The 16048-nt window shown below is 45.2% G+C and overlaps 1 non-coding gene across 1 annotated transcript; it reads right to left on the bottom strand.

Annotated features, from left to right (window-relative positions):
- Nucleotides 1–774: 774 nt before the first annotated feature.
- Nucleotides 775–846, bottom strand: trnat-cgu (transfer RNA threonine (anticodon CGU)). The gene has a single exon. It is a non-coding gene; the product is annotated as a tRNA-Thr (tRNA).
- Nucleotides 847–16048: the final 15202 nt, after the last annotated feature.

The raw sequence follows: 16048 nt of genomic DNA, 5'->3' as shown, positions 1-16048 counted from the left end.
AGCCTAGCAGGTTATAACATGGAGGTGGAGGAGATTGAACCCTGGACCTCATACATGCAAAGCATGCGCTCTACCACTGAGCTACATCCCCTCTGCCAACCTTCTGTTTGAGGAACCCAAGAGCATGAGTAAAAGTAAGACATTCAGCAAAGATGGGGAGGATTTGATTAACATGTAATAAAAGCTCCCATTAAGCTTCTTTTTGCTTGGAAAAAGGTACAAACGGGGTTCGAACCCGCGATTTTCGGCTAACAAGACCGACGCCTTGCCACTTGGCCATCGCGCCTACAGCCTTGGTTTTGAATTGGCGTGGAAGCACTGGACAAATGTACCTGTAAAAGCAACAGGAGTTAATTACCTGAGCATAACAGTAAACATTCTTCTGATACTGTCTCAGAACATTCAAATCAAGCAAGTTCCTCCAGCAGCAAATGCCTTTTTAATGAACAGTTTTTGTTGTGGTTTTGATTCACTTCAGCATGCTTCCAATAATGAGCTTCAGTCTAAAAGACAAATTCAGTGGAGATGCTGGGGATTGAACCCATGACCTCATACATGCGGAGCATGCGCTCTACCACTGAGGTACATTCCCAACTTGCTGTAGGTTGTCGACAATGTGCCCATGGGACAAGCCAAAGCTTTAAACTTACATTGAGGGCAGAGTTAAAATCCTGCATAGTCAGCATTTTAACATAGTAAGCTGGAACATCATATATGATGGGGCATGCAAAAGCTACCAGCAAAGTGACATTGGGCAGAATCATCCAAGAAAGATGGCACGGACGGGGTTCGAACCCATGATGTTCAGTTTACGAGACCGACGCCTTACCACTTGGCCGCCATGCCAGCTCATCAAACGAGCTAGTCCCATGACTCTATGCCTCATCCGGTCTCCTGACAATTCTTGGCTGACTCAATGAATAAAATTCTTGCTAAATGCTCAGTTTGACCTATTAGCAAACGTTGGTGTGACCTCTGCTTCAGTACAAGAATGTGCATGTACTCCCATCCTGGGCACCGTGCAACACATGTGGCAGAACTTGTCTAGAACTAAATGTCTGGTTTGTGTTTTTCTGAAGTTGCAAAGAAATACTCTAATAGGTCAGACAATGGAGAAAAATTCCTGATCCTCGTAGTCTGAAGTTGCAAAAAACAGCCTAGCAGGTTATAACATGGAGATGCAGGGGATTGAACCCTGGACCTTTGTTGGGTAAGAGTTGGGTAAATAGCTGATCATTCACTACCTTCACTGCTATGAAAGCTTTATAAGGACTTTAAATCTGTGCATGTGGAACAGAAAAAAATACTCTGCCTTTTAAACCTCCTGCAAAACAGCTGTTGTGTCAGAAATGACACGATTCAAACAAGTCACCCTATTTGAGGTCATCATATATGTGTACGTGTGGGCTCGAATCTAAACCTAAGCAAATAAGGTCTAAGAGCTCTAGTCAGTTTATGGCCCAACATCAAAACCCCAGAAATCTTCCTCAACTGGCATGACGATGTACAGCAAGACAACAGCTTCTATCCCCAACTTTCAGGCAGAGCAACACAGTCCAGTAGTTCAGCCCATTTGAGAACAGTGTTGTTGGAAGTGATGAAGCACACGTACATTTTCTACCAGTGCGGTTTCTGTCTCTACCTGTGATGTGGTTACCGTACTGGAACACCTGGAGACTGGAACACACTGTCCTCACTACCTTGTCTAGAAAAATGCGCTGAGATAGAAAGAGCGAAGAGAAAGAAGAGCTGCAGAGAGTTTGTTGAGTAGAAATTACCTTATTCCGTACGGGTGGTGTGGCCCAAAAGGAGGTGAGCCTCGATTCTGTTCGGAGGGCAAATGTAGGATGGACGTCCAGCGTCGGCTTCGTGAGCTGAACTACACCATCCATTATTCCCTCCAGACCAAATAGGAGGTAGTCGTTTCGCAGCTTGTCGCTGGTATTATCCGCCAAAGGGATGTTCGACTGATGCCACTCTACAGTGACATGCGGCGAGTGCTACGCTGTGGGCTCTTGCTGAATGAAGCTAGGACAGCCACTGATGTTTCTTCATTAGTGACAGTTTTCATGCGTCCACATTTTGGCAAATCCAACACTGAACCAGTTTCACGAAACTTGGCAAGCAGTTTGCTAACTGTGGGAGATGGGTGGTCTCGTAGGGTGTCTTGCATTGAAATCTGCTGCAATGACCCGGGTACTGTGTTCACCAGACATCAACACAATTTCTATCCACTCCTCACGTGTTAACCTCTGCGACATGTCAATGGCTGTAAACAAAGAGAAGCTTGTAAATAACTCATGAAAGAATAAAGTTACGTTAAAACCAAGCACACCATTGTTTTTCTTGTGAAATTCTCGATACGTTTGATGTGTCACATGACCCTCTTCCCATTGAAAAAACTAAAGTTGGATCCAAAATGGCCAACTTCAAAATGGCCACCATGGCCACCACCCATCTCGAATGACTCGTATGCCCCCTCTCATATACTAATGTGCCACAAACACGAAGTTAATATCACCAACCATTCCCATTTTATTTAGGTGTATCCATATAAATGGCCCACCCTGTAGAAGAAGTCCACTTAACACTGAATAAGGGTGAAGGGGAAGGAGCTTAAAAGTATCAGCTATATCGTCCTTAGCCAACAGTGCGCCAAGACCCGTCACCTTAATGAGCCTGATAGCATCATCCACAGAAGCATAGAACAAGGAAAAGGTTTGAGCAGAATACAGTCATTAACACAAGCAACACAATCAGAATGAGGCAAGGACCTATCAACGGTTCTTCCATGAATATCTGCAAGTAGCCACACCTAAGGAAGGAACCTGAAAAGGAGCAAACAGAGGGGACTTAAAAGGGCCAATCAAATGACCTTTATTCACCTCATGGTCGATGAGTGCAGTAACAACGTGAGGTTTAGAGAAAGCAGACTGAAGGTTCCTAGAGACATAGGAAGAGGACAGAGGGTACAGGACCCCGACCCAAAAGCCCAGAGAAAGCCCTGTGAGTGAATAATCAACAAAACAATGATCAGGGTGCACAGAAAGAAAAGAGGAAAGGACAGGAACGGCCACAGGGGTGGAAGACACACAGACTTGAGGAGGGGTCGTTAAAATGATTACACAGAGGATGACCCCCGTGGGAAAGGTATGCCGCCTGTCCAGAGAAGCGCTCACAGATTCAGCACCAGGGGGAGCGCCCGGGACGCCACCAAGGCAAACCGGAACAGGTGAGCACTCAATGACAGCCAAAATGGCGGACAAACAGCTCCGTGTCCACAACAGACCAATCCAGACGAGAGTTAAACAGTGCAATAAAAGACGCTGACTTTGCAGAGAACAACTTATGATACTCATAACCTTGAATGATGTCAGATCTCAACCGAAAGGAAACCGCCACAGCGGTGGGAGGAACAAAAGAATCAGAATCAGAATCAGAATCAGAATCTCTTTATTTCACCAAGTATGTTACCCATACAAGGAATTTGTCTTGGTGAGAGCAACACGTATGACAAGTAACAAAGAAACACAGAACACAGTCTTAAACTAAAGGAAAATGACACTAAACAATAAATAGGGTAGGGGATAAATTAAAAAAGTAGAAAGTACTAAAGGTAATAAAGGTAATAAAGAGCTGAAAAATATATTTACAGAAAAGAAAAGAACATCTGTACAGGTGTGCAAATAGTCATAGTGCAAAATAGGCAGAGTGCAAATAACTGTTCAGTCCGGTTTGGTACAGATCAGTTGTAAGTTTAGAGGTTTACAGTGGGAGGTGACCACTGTGATTGAGGAGCGCTACAGCTCTGGGGAAGAAGCTGTTAGCATGACGTGTTGTGCTGGTTTTGATGGACCGCAGTCTTCTACCCGAGGGGAGTGTCTGGAAGAGGAGGTGTCCAGGATGTGAGGGGTCAGATGTAATCTTGCCAGCCCGCTTCCTCATCCTGCTGGAGTAGATCTGCTGAAGTGATGGCAGGTTACATCCTATGATCCTCTCTGCTGTCCTGATGATGCGCTGGAGTTTGGTTCTTTCTTGTGAGGTGGAGGAACCAAACCAGATAGTTATGGAGGCTGTGATAATGGACTCGATGATCGCTGTGTAGAACTGGATCATCAGGGTCTGTGGCAGGTTGAATTTCTTGAGCTGTCTCAAGAAGTACATTCTTTGTTGAGCTTTCTTGATGATGGAGATGGTGTTTTTCTCCCATTTCAAGTCTCTGGAAATGGTGGTGCCCAGGAACTTGAGTGACTCCACCATTGATACTGCAGTGTTGTTGATGTGGAGGGGGGGAAGGGTGGGTGGATTGCGTCGGAAGTCCACCACCATCTCTACAGTCTTTTCTGTGTTTAGCAGCAGGTGGTTGTTGCTGCACCAGGACACCAGCTGCTCAATTTCCTTTCTGTAAGCAGACTCATCACCGTTGGCTATGAGGCCCACCAGAGTGGAGTCATCTGCAAATTTCAGGATCTTTACAGCTGGATCTTTGGAGACACAGTCATTAGTGTAGAGGCTGAAGAGAAGGGGTGAAAGAACACAACCCTGAGGGACTCCAGTACTGAGTGTCCGGAGGTCTGAAGTGTGCTTCCCCAGCCGCACCTGCCTAGGCCTATCCAAAGGCACTTGGTTCACGAGCACGGAGGGTGCAGGCCCAGAAGGTGCCCCAACAATGTCCAGAGCGAGAGGGCTACCCAGAGCATTAGACGTCAGGAGCCGCAGATCCTCGAGAGACAATACGGTGCACACCAGAACGCCACGAACAGCCAGAAGCTCCAAGATCTGATTCGCCGTCCACGCAGACCAGGGCGGGGCCTGGGCAAGCAGACGAGAACTTCGCTGGATGGACGGGGCAGGAGAAGGGTAAGCAAAATCTCCACCAGAGTCAAACCAGTCAAGACAAGGCAACCGCGTGCACAGAGAGACGTGACGTCACTTCTGAAAGCAAAAAAAAACATGTGATTAGTGAACTTTTAACAACGACTGATGATTGTCTGAAGAACAGTGATGCTGCATTGGAGTCACCTGAACTTTCTCTAGAGCTTTCATTTCTCTAATACTGACAGATGGTGGAATACAATAGACATCATTAGTGGAAGGGTTTTCTTAATGTGTAAGATCATATGGTGAATGGAAATCCCTGCAAATACTCTGTTCAGACTTGGTCGACTTAGTGGACCTGTGGACTTAATGTTGTACAATATTAAGCAACAACAGCAGAGACGAGAAAAGACTTCAATAAGGACTGGAGCCGAGACAGCTTATGGACAAGCAGAGACATCATCATGAGGCCCGAATCCAACAGGACGCCCAAAAATTCCAGAGAAGTGGAACACACAAAACACTCCAACCAAAACATCCAATGCAGAGCCTCGGGAAGACAGGAAATCAAGCAACAGAAAATCGTCCAAAAGATGCAAAACAAATGTCAGCTTTACAGCAAAACAGAACCGAGAAGAGTACTTAACACCGGCTCAAAAGGTCTTTGAAGGAAGAACTTTGCTGTGTCTTGCGGGACGAAGGCACCGATGGCACATAGACTTGGGGAGGGGTTGTTAAAATGATCACACAGAGGAATACCCCTGTAGGAAAGGTACGCCACCTGTCCAGATATGTGCTTACAGATTCAGCACCAGGGAGAGCGCCCGGGACAACACCAAGGAAAACCGTGGGGCAGGGGGCAGGCACCTGGCTGTTAGACCCACACATGGAACAAGAAATGGCGGGCCAACAGCTCCGTGTCCACAACAGACCGATCCAGACGATTTAAACGAGTTAAACGACGAGTTAAACAGTGCAATTAAAGACCACCGCAGTGGCGGGAGGAACAAAAGGCAATGCTGATGATGCTGCATTGGAGTCTCCTGATAGAACTTTCACTAGAGCCTTCATTTCTCTAATACTGACAGATGGTGGAATACAATAGACATCATTACTGGAAGGGTTTCCCTAATGTGTGAGATCATATGGTGAATGGAAATCCCTGCAAATACTCTAATCAAAACATGCTGAAGAAGCGTGGACTTAGTGTTGTGCTGTCTCTCAGTGGTGGTAGCCACCTGAGTCAGCTGCAGTGTTGAGGCTCCATCACACCAACAGAGATAGAAAAGTAAAAGAAAGAAATGTGGGGTTAGATGGACTATACTGGACTTTTTTATCTACACAGAATTCTCTAATACCAAAAATAAACTTACAGAAATTAATCATTTACTTACAGGAGGATGTGGTGAAGGCCAGTCAGTCCAGCAGAGTCGGACTGAACTGACTGACTGAGGCTCCATAATGCAGACACACATCATACAGAGGAAGGAAACAGAAATGTGGGGTTAGATGGACTGTATTTGGCCTTTTAATTTACAAACAGTTCTTTAATACTGACAATATACAGAAATGGACCATTTACTTACAGGAAGGTGGGGTGGAGGCCAGTTCGTCCAGGAAAGCTGATGCACTAGTGGTGGTCCCAAAATCTTCCTGAAGCCTGGATCAGTGTCAGCTGCAGTGGTGAGGCTCCATCACACCGATGTACAGAGATAGAAAAGTAAAATAAAAAAAGTGTGCGGTCAGGTGGACTGTATTTAACCTTCTCTTCTAAACAGAGTGCTCTAATACCAAAAATGAACTTACAGAAATTAATCAGTTACTTACAGGAGGATGTGGTGAAGGCCAGTCAGTCTAGCAGAGTCGGATTGAACTGACTGACTGAGGCTCCATAATGCAGACACACATCATACAGAGGAAGGAAACAGAAATGTGGGGTTAGATGGACTGTATTTGATCTTCTCATCTACACAGAGTTCTTAAATACTGACAATAAACAGATACTGAAATTAATTGTTTACTTACAAGAGGGTGTGGTGAAAGCCAGTCAGTCCAGTAGAGTCGATGCACTGCTGGACTGACTGGTTTGAGCTAATCGATGTGGAATAAAATGGACATCACAGCTGCCTGTCCTAGAACTCCAGTATGGAGGCTCCATCAGAGAGAAAAGGGAAAAACAGAAATGTGGGGTCAGACGTACTGTATTTGGCCTTTTACTCTACAAACAGTTCTTTAATACTGACAATAAACAGAAATGGACTTTTTACTTACGGGAAGGTGGGGTGGAGGCCAGTTCGTACAGTAAAGCCGATGCGCTACTGGACTGACTGGCCTCAATTAACAGGTGGTGGAATAAGTGGTGGTCCCAAAACCTTCCTCTAGCCTGGACCAGTGTCAGCTGCAGTGTTGAGGCACCATCACACTGAATGTACAGAGAGAAAAGGAAAAGATAGAAATGTGGGGTTAGATGGACTGTATCTACACAGAGTTCTCTAATACTGACAATAAACAGATACTGAAATAAAAACCGTGAAGAGTGACCATGTGAGACTGTAAGCTTTGCGAGTGGACGGGGCTAAGCCTTTTGTCATGTAACTTTTTGCAGAGTCTAATAGTGAGTACTATAGTACTATAGTGAGCTCTATAATTCAGGATTAAAAGAGAGGTTGGCTGATATGGAGTTGGATCTTGATGTGCTGAAGGTTCGAGACGCCTGAAATCCTGCAACCCAAAACGGGAAAGACCATCAGCGACAGAATTGCATTGTCCCGGAATATGTTCAGCAGTTAATATGAAATAATGAATAACCGATTGCCAAGTTAAACGCCTCAGTCATAATTTAAGGGCACGAGGATTGTCCTCTATTAATAATCGAGACAACAGCTTCATTGTCCCAAAATAATTGAATCCGTCTCCAGCTTTCACCCCAGAGGACACTAGCCACAACTACGGGATACAACTCGTGAAGCGGCGAGGATACAGACCCAATGGTGAGTTGACTGAACTCAGACGGCCATTTCTCAGCAAACCATTGACGAGAAAAAACTTCAATAGGGGCTGGAGCCGAGACAGCTTATTGACAGGCAGAGACGCCATCATGAGGCCCGAATCCAACAGGCGCCCAAAAATTCCAGAGAAGTGGAACACACGAAACACTCCAACCAAAACATACAATGCAGAGCCTCGGGAAGACAGGAAATCAAGCAACAGAAAATCGTCCAAAAGATGCAAAACAAATGTCAGCTTTACAGCAAAACAGAACCGAGAAGAGTACTTAACACCAGCTCAAAAGGTCTTTGAAGGAAGAACTTTGCTGTGTCTTGCGGGACGAAGGCGCTGAGGGCACATAGACTTGGGGAGGGGTTGTTAAAATGATCACACAGAGGAATACCCCTGTAGGAAAGGTACGCCACCTGTGAAGAGAAGTGCTTACAGATTCAGCACCAGGGAGAGCGCCCAGGACAACACCAAGGCAAACCGTGGGGCAAAGGGCAGGCACCTGGCTGTGAGACCCACACATGGAACAAGAAATGGTGGACCAACAGCTCCGTGTCCACAACAGACCGATCTAGATGATTTAAACGAGTTAAACGACGAGTTAAACAGTGCAAAAAAGACGCTGACTTTGCGGAAAACGACGTTTGATACTCATAACCTTGATCTCAACCGGGAGCAAACCACCGCAGCGGCGGGAGGGACAAAAGCCAATGCTGATGATGCTGCATTGGAGTCTCTTGATAGAACTTTCACTAGAGCTTTCATTTCTCTAATACTGACAGATGGTGGAATACAATAGACATCATTACTGGAAGGGTTTACCTAATGTGTGAGATCATATGGTGAATGGAAATCCCTGCAAATACTCTAATCAGAACATGCTGAAGAAGCGTGGACTAAGTGTTCTGCTGTCTCTCAGTGGTGGTAGCCACCTGAGTCAGCTGCAGTGTTGAGGCTCCATCATACCAACAGACAGAGATAGAAAAGTAAAAGAAAGAAATGTGGGGTTAGATGGACTATATTGGACCTTCTTATCTACACAGAATTCTCTAATACCAAAAATAAACTTACAGAAATGAATAATAATTTAATAAATTAACAGGAGAGTGTGGTGAAGGCCAGTGAGTCTACCAGAGTCGGATTGAACTGACTGATTGAGGCTCCATAACGCACACACATCATACATAAGAGGGAAAAAATGTGGGGTTAGATTGACTGTATTAGGTCTTCTCATATACACAGAGTTCTCTAATACTGACAAAACACAGATACTAAAATTAATCGTTTACTTACAAGAGGGTGTGGTGGAGGCCAGACAGTCCAGCAGAGTCGATGCACTGCTGGACTGAATGGATTAAGCTAGTCGATGTGGAAATGGACATCACAGCTGCCTGTCCTAGAACTCCAGTATGGAGGCTCCATCAGAGAGAAAAGGGAAAAACAGAAATGTGGGGTTAGACGTACTGTATTTCGCCTTTTACTCTACAAACAGTTCTTTAATACTGACAATAAACAGATACAGAAATGGACCATTTACTTACAGGACGGTGGGGTGGAGGCCAGGTCGTCCAGTAAAGCCGATGCACTACTGGACTGACTGGCCTCAGTTAACAGCTGGTGGAATAAGTGGTGGTCCCTAAACCTTCCTGTAGCCTGGATCAGTGTCAGCTGCAGTCCTGAGGCTCCATCACACCGATGTACAGAGATAGAAAAGTAAAATAAAAAATTGTGGGGTCAGGTGGACTGTATTTAACCTTCTCTTCTAAACAGAGTGCTCTAATACCAAAAATGAACTTACAGAAAAGAATCAGTTACTTACAGGAGGATGTGGTGAAGGCCAGTCAGTCTAGCAGAGTCGGATTGAACTGACTGACTGAGGCTCCATTATGCAGACACACATCATACAGAGGAAGGAAACAGAAATGTGGGGTTAGATGGACTGTATTTGATCTTCTCATCTACACAGAGTTCTCTAATACTGACAATAAACAGATACTGAAATTAATCGTTTACTTACAAGAGGGTGTGGTGAAAGCCAGTCAGTCCAGCAGAGTCGATGCACTGCTGGACTGACTGGTTTGAGCTAATCGATGTGGAATAAAATGGACATCACAGCTGCCTGTCCCAGAACTCCAGTATGGAGGCTCCATCAGAGAGAAAAGGGAAAAACAGAAATGTGGGGTCAGACGTACTGTATTTGGCCTTTTACTCTACAAACAGTTCTTTAATACTGACAATAAACAGAAATGGACTATTTACTTACGGGAAGGTGGGGTGGAGGCCAGTTCGTCCAGTAAAGCCGATGCGCTACTGGACTGACTGGCCTCAATTAACAGGTGGTGGAATAAGTGGTGGTCCCAAAACCTTCCTGTAGCCTGGATCAGTGTCAACTGCAGTCCTGAGGCTCCATCACACCGATGTAGAGATAGAAAAGTAAAAGACAGAAATGTGGGGTTAGATGGACTGTATTTAACCTTTTGATCTACACAGAATTCTCTAATACCAAAAATAAACTTACAGAAACTGTTTATTTACTTACGGGAGGGATTGGTGGAGGCCAGTCAGTCCAGCAGAGTCAGACTGAACTGACTTATTGAGGCTCCATAAAGCAGACACACATCATAAAGAGGAGGGAAACAGAGATATAGGGTTAGATGGGCTGTAATAGATCGCATAATTTAGACACAGTTCTCTTATACTGACAATAAACAGATACTAAAATGGATTGTTTACTTACGGGTGGGTGGGGTGGAGGCCAGTCAGTCCAGCAGAGTCAATGCACTACTGGACTTACTGGCCTGAGCTAACAGATGATGGAATAAGTGGTGATTCCAAAACCTTCCTGTAATCTTGACCAGAGTCATTTGCAGTGTTGAGGCTCCATCACACCGATGTAAAGAGACAGAAAATTAAAAGAAAAAAATGTGGGGTTAGATGTACTGTATTTGACCTTCTCATCTACACAGAGTTCTCTAATGCTGACGATAAACAGATAAAGAAATTAACCATTTACTTACGGGAGGGTGTTGTGAAGGCCATTCATTCCTGGACTGACTGATTGAGGCTCCATAACGCAGACGCACGTCATATAGAGAAAGGAAACAGAAAAGTGGGGTCAGAGGGACTGAAATTAACAGTCTACAGACATCCAATACTGATTAATAAATAGAACAAATATACATGGAAATGAATTAAATAAATGACTCACAGTATTGTTTGGGGAGATGTGCTGGACCCCAGTCAGTCCAGTAGAGTCAGGGCACCTGCAAAGAAACAGAAAAAGAGTGGAGAGGCACTGCAAAAGTTTTAAAACACAAAATGGACAAATTCAACTACAAATAACACTGAATTACAGAAAATTAATAGAAAAGATCCTCACCTTATTTAATAAAAGCACAAACACAACCTATATTACAACATACTAGAGAATTTATTAATTAATAAATATACTTATATTAATTAAACATTAATAATAACCATACAAAAAAATCCTCAGATATTTTAAAATTAATATAGTAAAACTATATTAAATAGGGGGAAGTCTTAGAGTGGGGGTTAAATGAGCTGTGAATGAATTTGAAATAATTAATAGAAGTATAATAGAATTAATAGGGAAGGTAGGGAGGGGTTAAAGAAAATAAAAGAAAATGATGACTTATTCCAAAGCCTCCAGGCTGTCCAGGAGCTGGTTGACGTGGCTCCCGACCAACTCCCACACGGCTGCGGCCACAGATACAGGGTCCTCGTACACAGACTCCTCCAGAGCAAAGATGGCCCCCAGGAAGCGCATCAGTGCGTTCTGAAAGCAATCAGAAGAAGAGGCTGTTGTCAATGGAGGCAAACAAAACCCTTAAATCTACACCATGTCTGCTCTGAATGTCTGGAGGAGAAGCTGTGAGGTTCTCTCTTCTGTTTTGTAAAGAATTCTGAGGGTTACCTGGACCAGGAGCTGGTACTGCTGAGCCCCGGCACTGCTCTGCTCGCTGATAGCAGAGAAAGAGGATATCATGGCCATGAGATGATCCAGAAATCCCCCAGCCGTCTGCAACAGTGTGAGAAGTGGTACAGATGTGAGAAAGGCTGCTTAGTTCTGTGTAGGCTCTAATATCTAGAACACAACACACGCAAGAACTGAAAACGTCTCTTACCGGACAGATCGGAGGTCTCCCTCCAGCCTGAAGACCAAGGATCACCACCTCATAGACGATGTCTATGAAGTTGAAGTGCTGAATCTGAGAGTAGGAGGAAACACCAGGGTCAGAAGAACCATCCATTTTTCTACGAGGTACAAAGGTTTTCACTCAAGCCTGGTTAATGAAACTCACCCCAATCTGCGCCAGCTCCTCTTCAATTTCTTGATGGCAAGAAGGATCCTGAGCCAACGCAAGCAGTCGGTCGTAAGCCAGCAGAAAGACGACCAGATTCTGCAGGAAGAATACAGAGATGGTTAAAATCACATTCATTCATTTTCATCACAGTGTTTTAAGTGTTTCAGGGGTTTTAGATCGTGGTCATGTAGTTACCCTGTCGTTGAGATCGGCCAGGTCACTGAGAACTGCCTTGCCGGCCTCACAGACGTACTCTCTGCGCTCCGCGTCGCTCAGCAGGAACTACAGGAATGAAGAACGGGTTGTTAGAGAAGGAAGAACACAAGACACAACTGAAGACCTTGAGATGTGAAAAAGTACTTTCATGGGTTGCCACTTACAGTGAAGGCCAGACGCAGGGCATTCAGCTTCAGGGGGAAGTTCCTGATCCCCTGAATGGTTGAGAAGGCACTGTGGGAAAAAGAGCAAATCTCCCATTTCAGAATCAACACAAACACCTCAACTGTTTACAGTGTACAGAACTTAAGCGGCCGTGACACTTACTGCAAAGCGGGCACCTCCCTCGCTGCAGCGCTGCCTCCAGTCGCCTGTAAGACCAAATATTCCACTTTAATTAATGCTGAACAGAATTGGAAACGGTACGACGATGCCTCATAACACTAGTGTGATTAGTTTTACCTCAGGAGCTGGTCCGGGCTGAGGCCAGTCAGAAGCGCTGGACTCCTGCTGAGGCTCTGGCTGGCAGGTGGTGTCCTCAGGCCATGAGTTGGCAAAGGAGGTCCACCCGTCATCGCCGATGACCAGGTCCTGATATGTGTGGAGCACCTGTAAAACAAACAACACACACTCTATACATCACATCTCACGCTGGGGAGAAGTGTAGCGTGTTGGCTTTCTGAGGTACGTTCTACAAAAACATGCAGATCAGTTCTGACTAGAACGTGCTAAAGTTACCTGAAAGTCTCCAGATGATTTGGGGGTGGAGCGCTTGGTGAAGCGGCCGGACGCTACACGGTGCAGGTGACCTTCGATGCGCTACAAAGACACAGGGCATTACCCTGTGAGTCAAAGGCCATGAGGAAGCTAGACTTAGGAGAACGTGGCTGAGACGTCTTACCTCAGCAAAGGTCACCTGTGCTGCCGATGCGAACCAGATGGGGGCCTGTAAGAGAGAGGTTAGAGGGTTCATATCAATCACGTGAAGAATAATTAATTACATATAAAAATAATAGAGTAACAGAAACAACTGGAAGTGGAAGAGTTTATCTACTTCCTCAGAAGGTAGAAGAAGGTTGAAGAAGTCGTTGGTGAGGATCCACCACGACTGGGTCACGTCCCCCCGCATCAGGAGCACGTGGTGTCGGCGCACACAGATCTTCTGCAGAATAAAAAAACACACACAAGTAAGACGTAAAGCTCCAGATACGAGTAACTATACCAAAGGAGTCCATACCTGCTGGTGTGGGTTGAGCCACAGTCTGTAGGAGAAGTGCTAACTCTACCACATAGGAACCATACAGACACGAGTAACCGTACCAAATGAGGGTTCTTCCCCACAGGAGGAAGTGCATACCTGGTTGTCCCGGATGTACCACCGCCGGTAGGAGAACCTAAGGGTCCAGATGGAACTGAGCACATCCTTGGGGCAATGATCCAGGATCAGCTGCTCCAGAAAGCGCCTGGGACACTGCAATGAGACACGGCAGAAAGACTGCAATGATCTGCATCCTATTAAATCATCTCTGCAGTATAAAGTATCTAGAACCTCCCAAATTCCAGTTAAACCAACTGCATCATTTCTCTTACCCGGTACGGAATCACAGATCCAAACGGAGGGCTGAGGGTAAGCTGTCCGTCCTCCGCAGTGATGACCAGATGAATCGCTGGGTCTGAAAAAGAGAAACAGTGAAGACACCCCTCCTATCTTGAATACAGGACAGTGTGAGTCACATCCTCCATCTTGTAAACCTAGCTAACCTAGATAAGTACCCTAGCTAACTTAGCTAGCTAGCTTCAGACAGACCTCTGTTTCGCTGCTTAGCTTCTCCAACACTCAAATACACAAACACAGCTAGTGAGCACATTTTTACATGAGTCTATCTTTCGGCTTTAACGCTTTAAAGAGCTCTAGCTACCTTCTGCTGCGGTCTGGACAGCGGCATCGACGGTCCTCGGTGTCCGCTGTCGATCTCGGGACCTGCGGGCAGAGAGGACATAATAAGCTCCGGCAGTGGCAGCTGCGACCCCAGCTGCGAACAGGAGGGGGCGCAAACGGAGCTCCACCGCCGGGGGGCGAAGAGCGAAGACGCCGCGCATCGTGGAAACAGCTGAAGTCGCTCTTCTAGAAGGAGGTGGAGGGTCCTCGTTGAAGGAGGTAGAGGGGTCCTCGTTAAAGGAGATGGAGGGGTCCTCGTTAAAGCAGGTGGAGGGGTCCTCGTTAAAGGAGATGGAGGAGTCCTCGTTGAAGCAGGTGGAGGGGTCCTCGTTGAAGCAGGTGGAGGGGTCCTCGTTGAAGCAGGTGGAGGGGTCCTCGTCGAAGTTGTTGAGGTGGTTCTAGAGGAAGAAGAAGGAGTGGAGCTCGTCCAAAATGGAGCTGTTGTAGAGATGTAGTTGCTGCAGAAGAAGCAGGAGTTGGTCTCGTCGAAAAAGCTGAAAAGTTCTCAGAGGAGCAGAAAGAGCAGCTGAGCGCTGTGGGGGTCGGTAAACGACTGAGGCTCAACGTTCGTTCTACCGTTCTAGATTGTGACCTGGGTTCCACCTACGTTCTCTTACAGTTTAAAGGGAAACATGTTCAGTGTCTCCATGGCGACAGAGAGCGAAAATAACAGGGTTATCTAGAAAGGAGTTCAGGGACTAGTGAGGTTCTCCATTTACACTGAGGACTGAGTTCCCCACCCTCAGGTTCTGCACACAGTAGCGCTAAGAACCACGTTTGTCCCCAAGAAGTAGCTAGAAGTACCTCTATATCTGTTCTAGACATTGTTCTAGACTCTGAACACACAAAATCCACCTAGATATAAAGTTACCATTTGATCATGATCTCCAGAAGCTTTACAATCAGCCATAACATTAAAACCACTGAAATCAATAACGTTGATCATCTGCTTTTACAGTGGCGCCTTTCAAAAGGTTCAACAATGGACTAAAGTATTGGGACACCTGCTCGTTCAGCGTTAATTTCTGAAATCTAGGGTATTAAAATAGGTTTTCCTGCTTCTGTTGGAGTAACTGTCTTTTTCTACTAGATGTTGAAAATTGCTTTGAGGATTTGATTGCATTCAGCGATAAGAGTCACTGTTAGTGAGGGCAGGATGTTGGAGCATCACCAGCCCACAGTGTTGTACTCGTCTTCAGATCCTGCTGTTCTGATAGAATAAAAAAGTCACAGAAAAAACTTTACTTTTATTCAAATTTATGCAAATGATGGTGTTTTTTATGTTTAAAAATCACAATATATCACCTTGCTCACAGTATCACATTATATCACAGTATATTGGACCGTAACCCCTGTGTGATGAGGAACATCCTGGTACATCCAGCCTCTATCAGACATCTATCCTCTATTAAAAGGCTTCTGTATCTGTTATCAGTTCACATTATGTGTCCTTTATCTTCATTCATAATGTTCATCACTGTTAGCTTTTAGCCTCGCCCCCGCTCGCTTCCTCAGGTTTGTCTTCCTCAAGTCTCACCAGTGAAAACATAAGCTGCTGTTTCCTGTTGATTGGTGATCAGCTCCAGTTATATAAATATATATAAATATAGAAACTGTGTGTTTTTGAATTTGTATTATTTTGTGAGCTTTTGCACAGAAAAGTGGACTGGAGGTGCTTAAACTTAGCACAAAAAATAAGGACATTTATGTTTCATGACAGAGAAGATTTGGCAAATTTCTGGCAGAATTC

Source organism: Salminus brasiliensis, chromosome 6 (genome assembly GCF_030463535.1).
Source record: "Salminus brasiliensis chromosome 6, fSalBra1.hap2, whole genome shotgun sequence".
Taxonomy (NCBI): domain Eukaryota; kingdom Metazoa; phylum Chordata; class Actinopteri; order Characiformes; family Bryconidae; genus Salminus; species Salminus brasiliensis.
The sequence above is the reverse complement of the archived record's forward strand: the minus strand, read 5'-3'. Positions and strand labels throughout refer to the sequence as shown.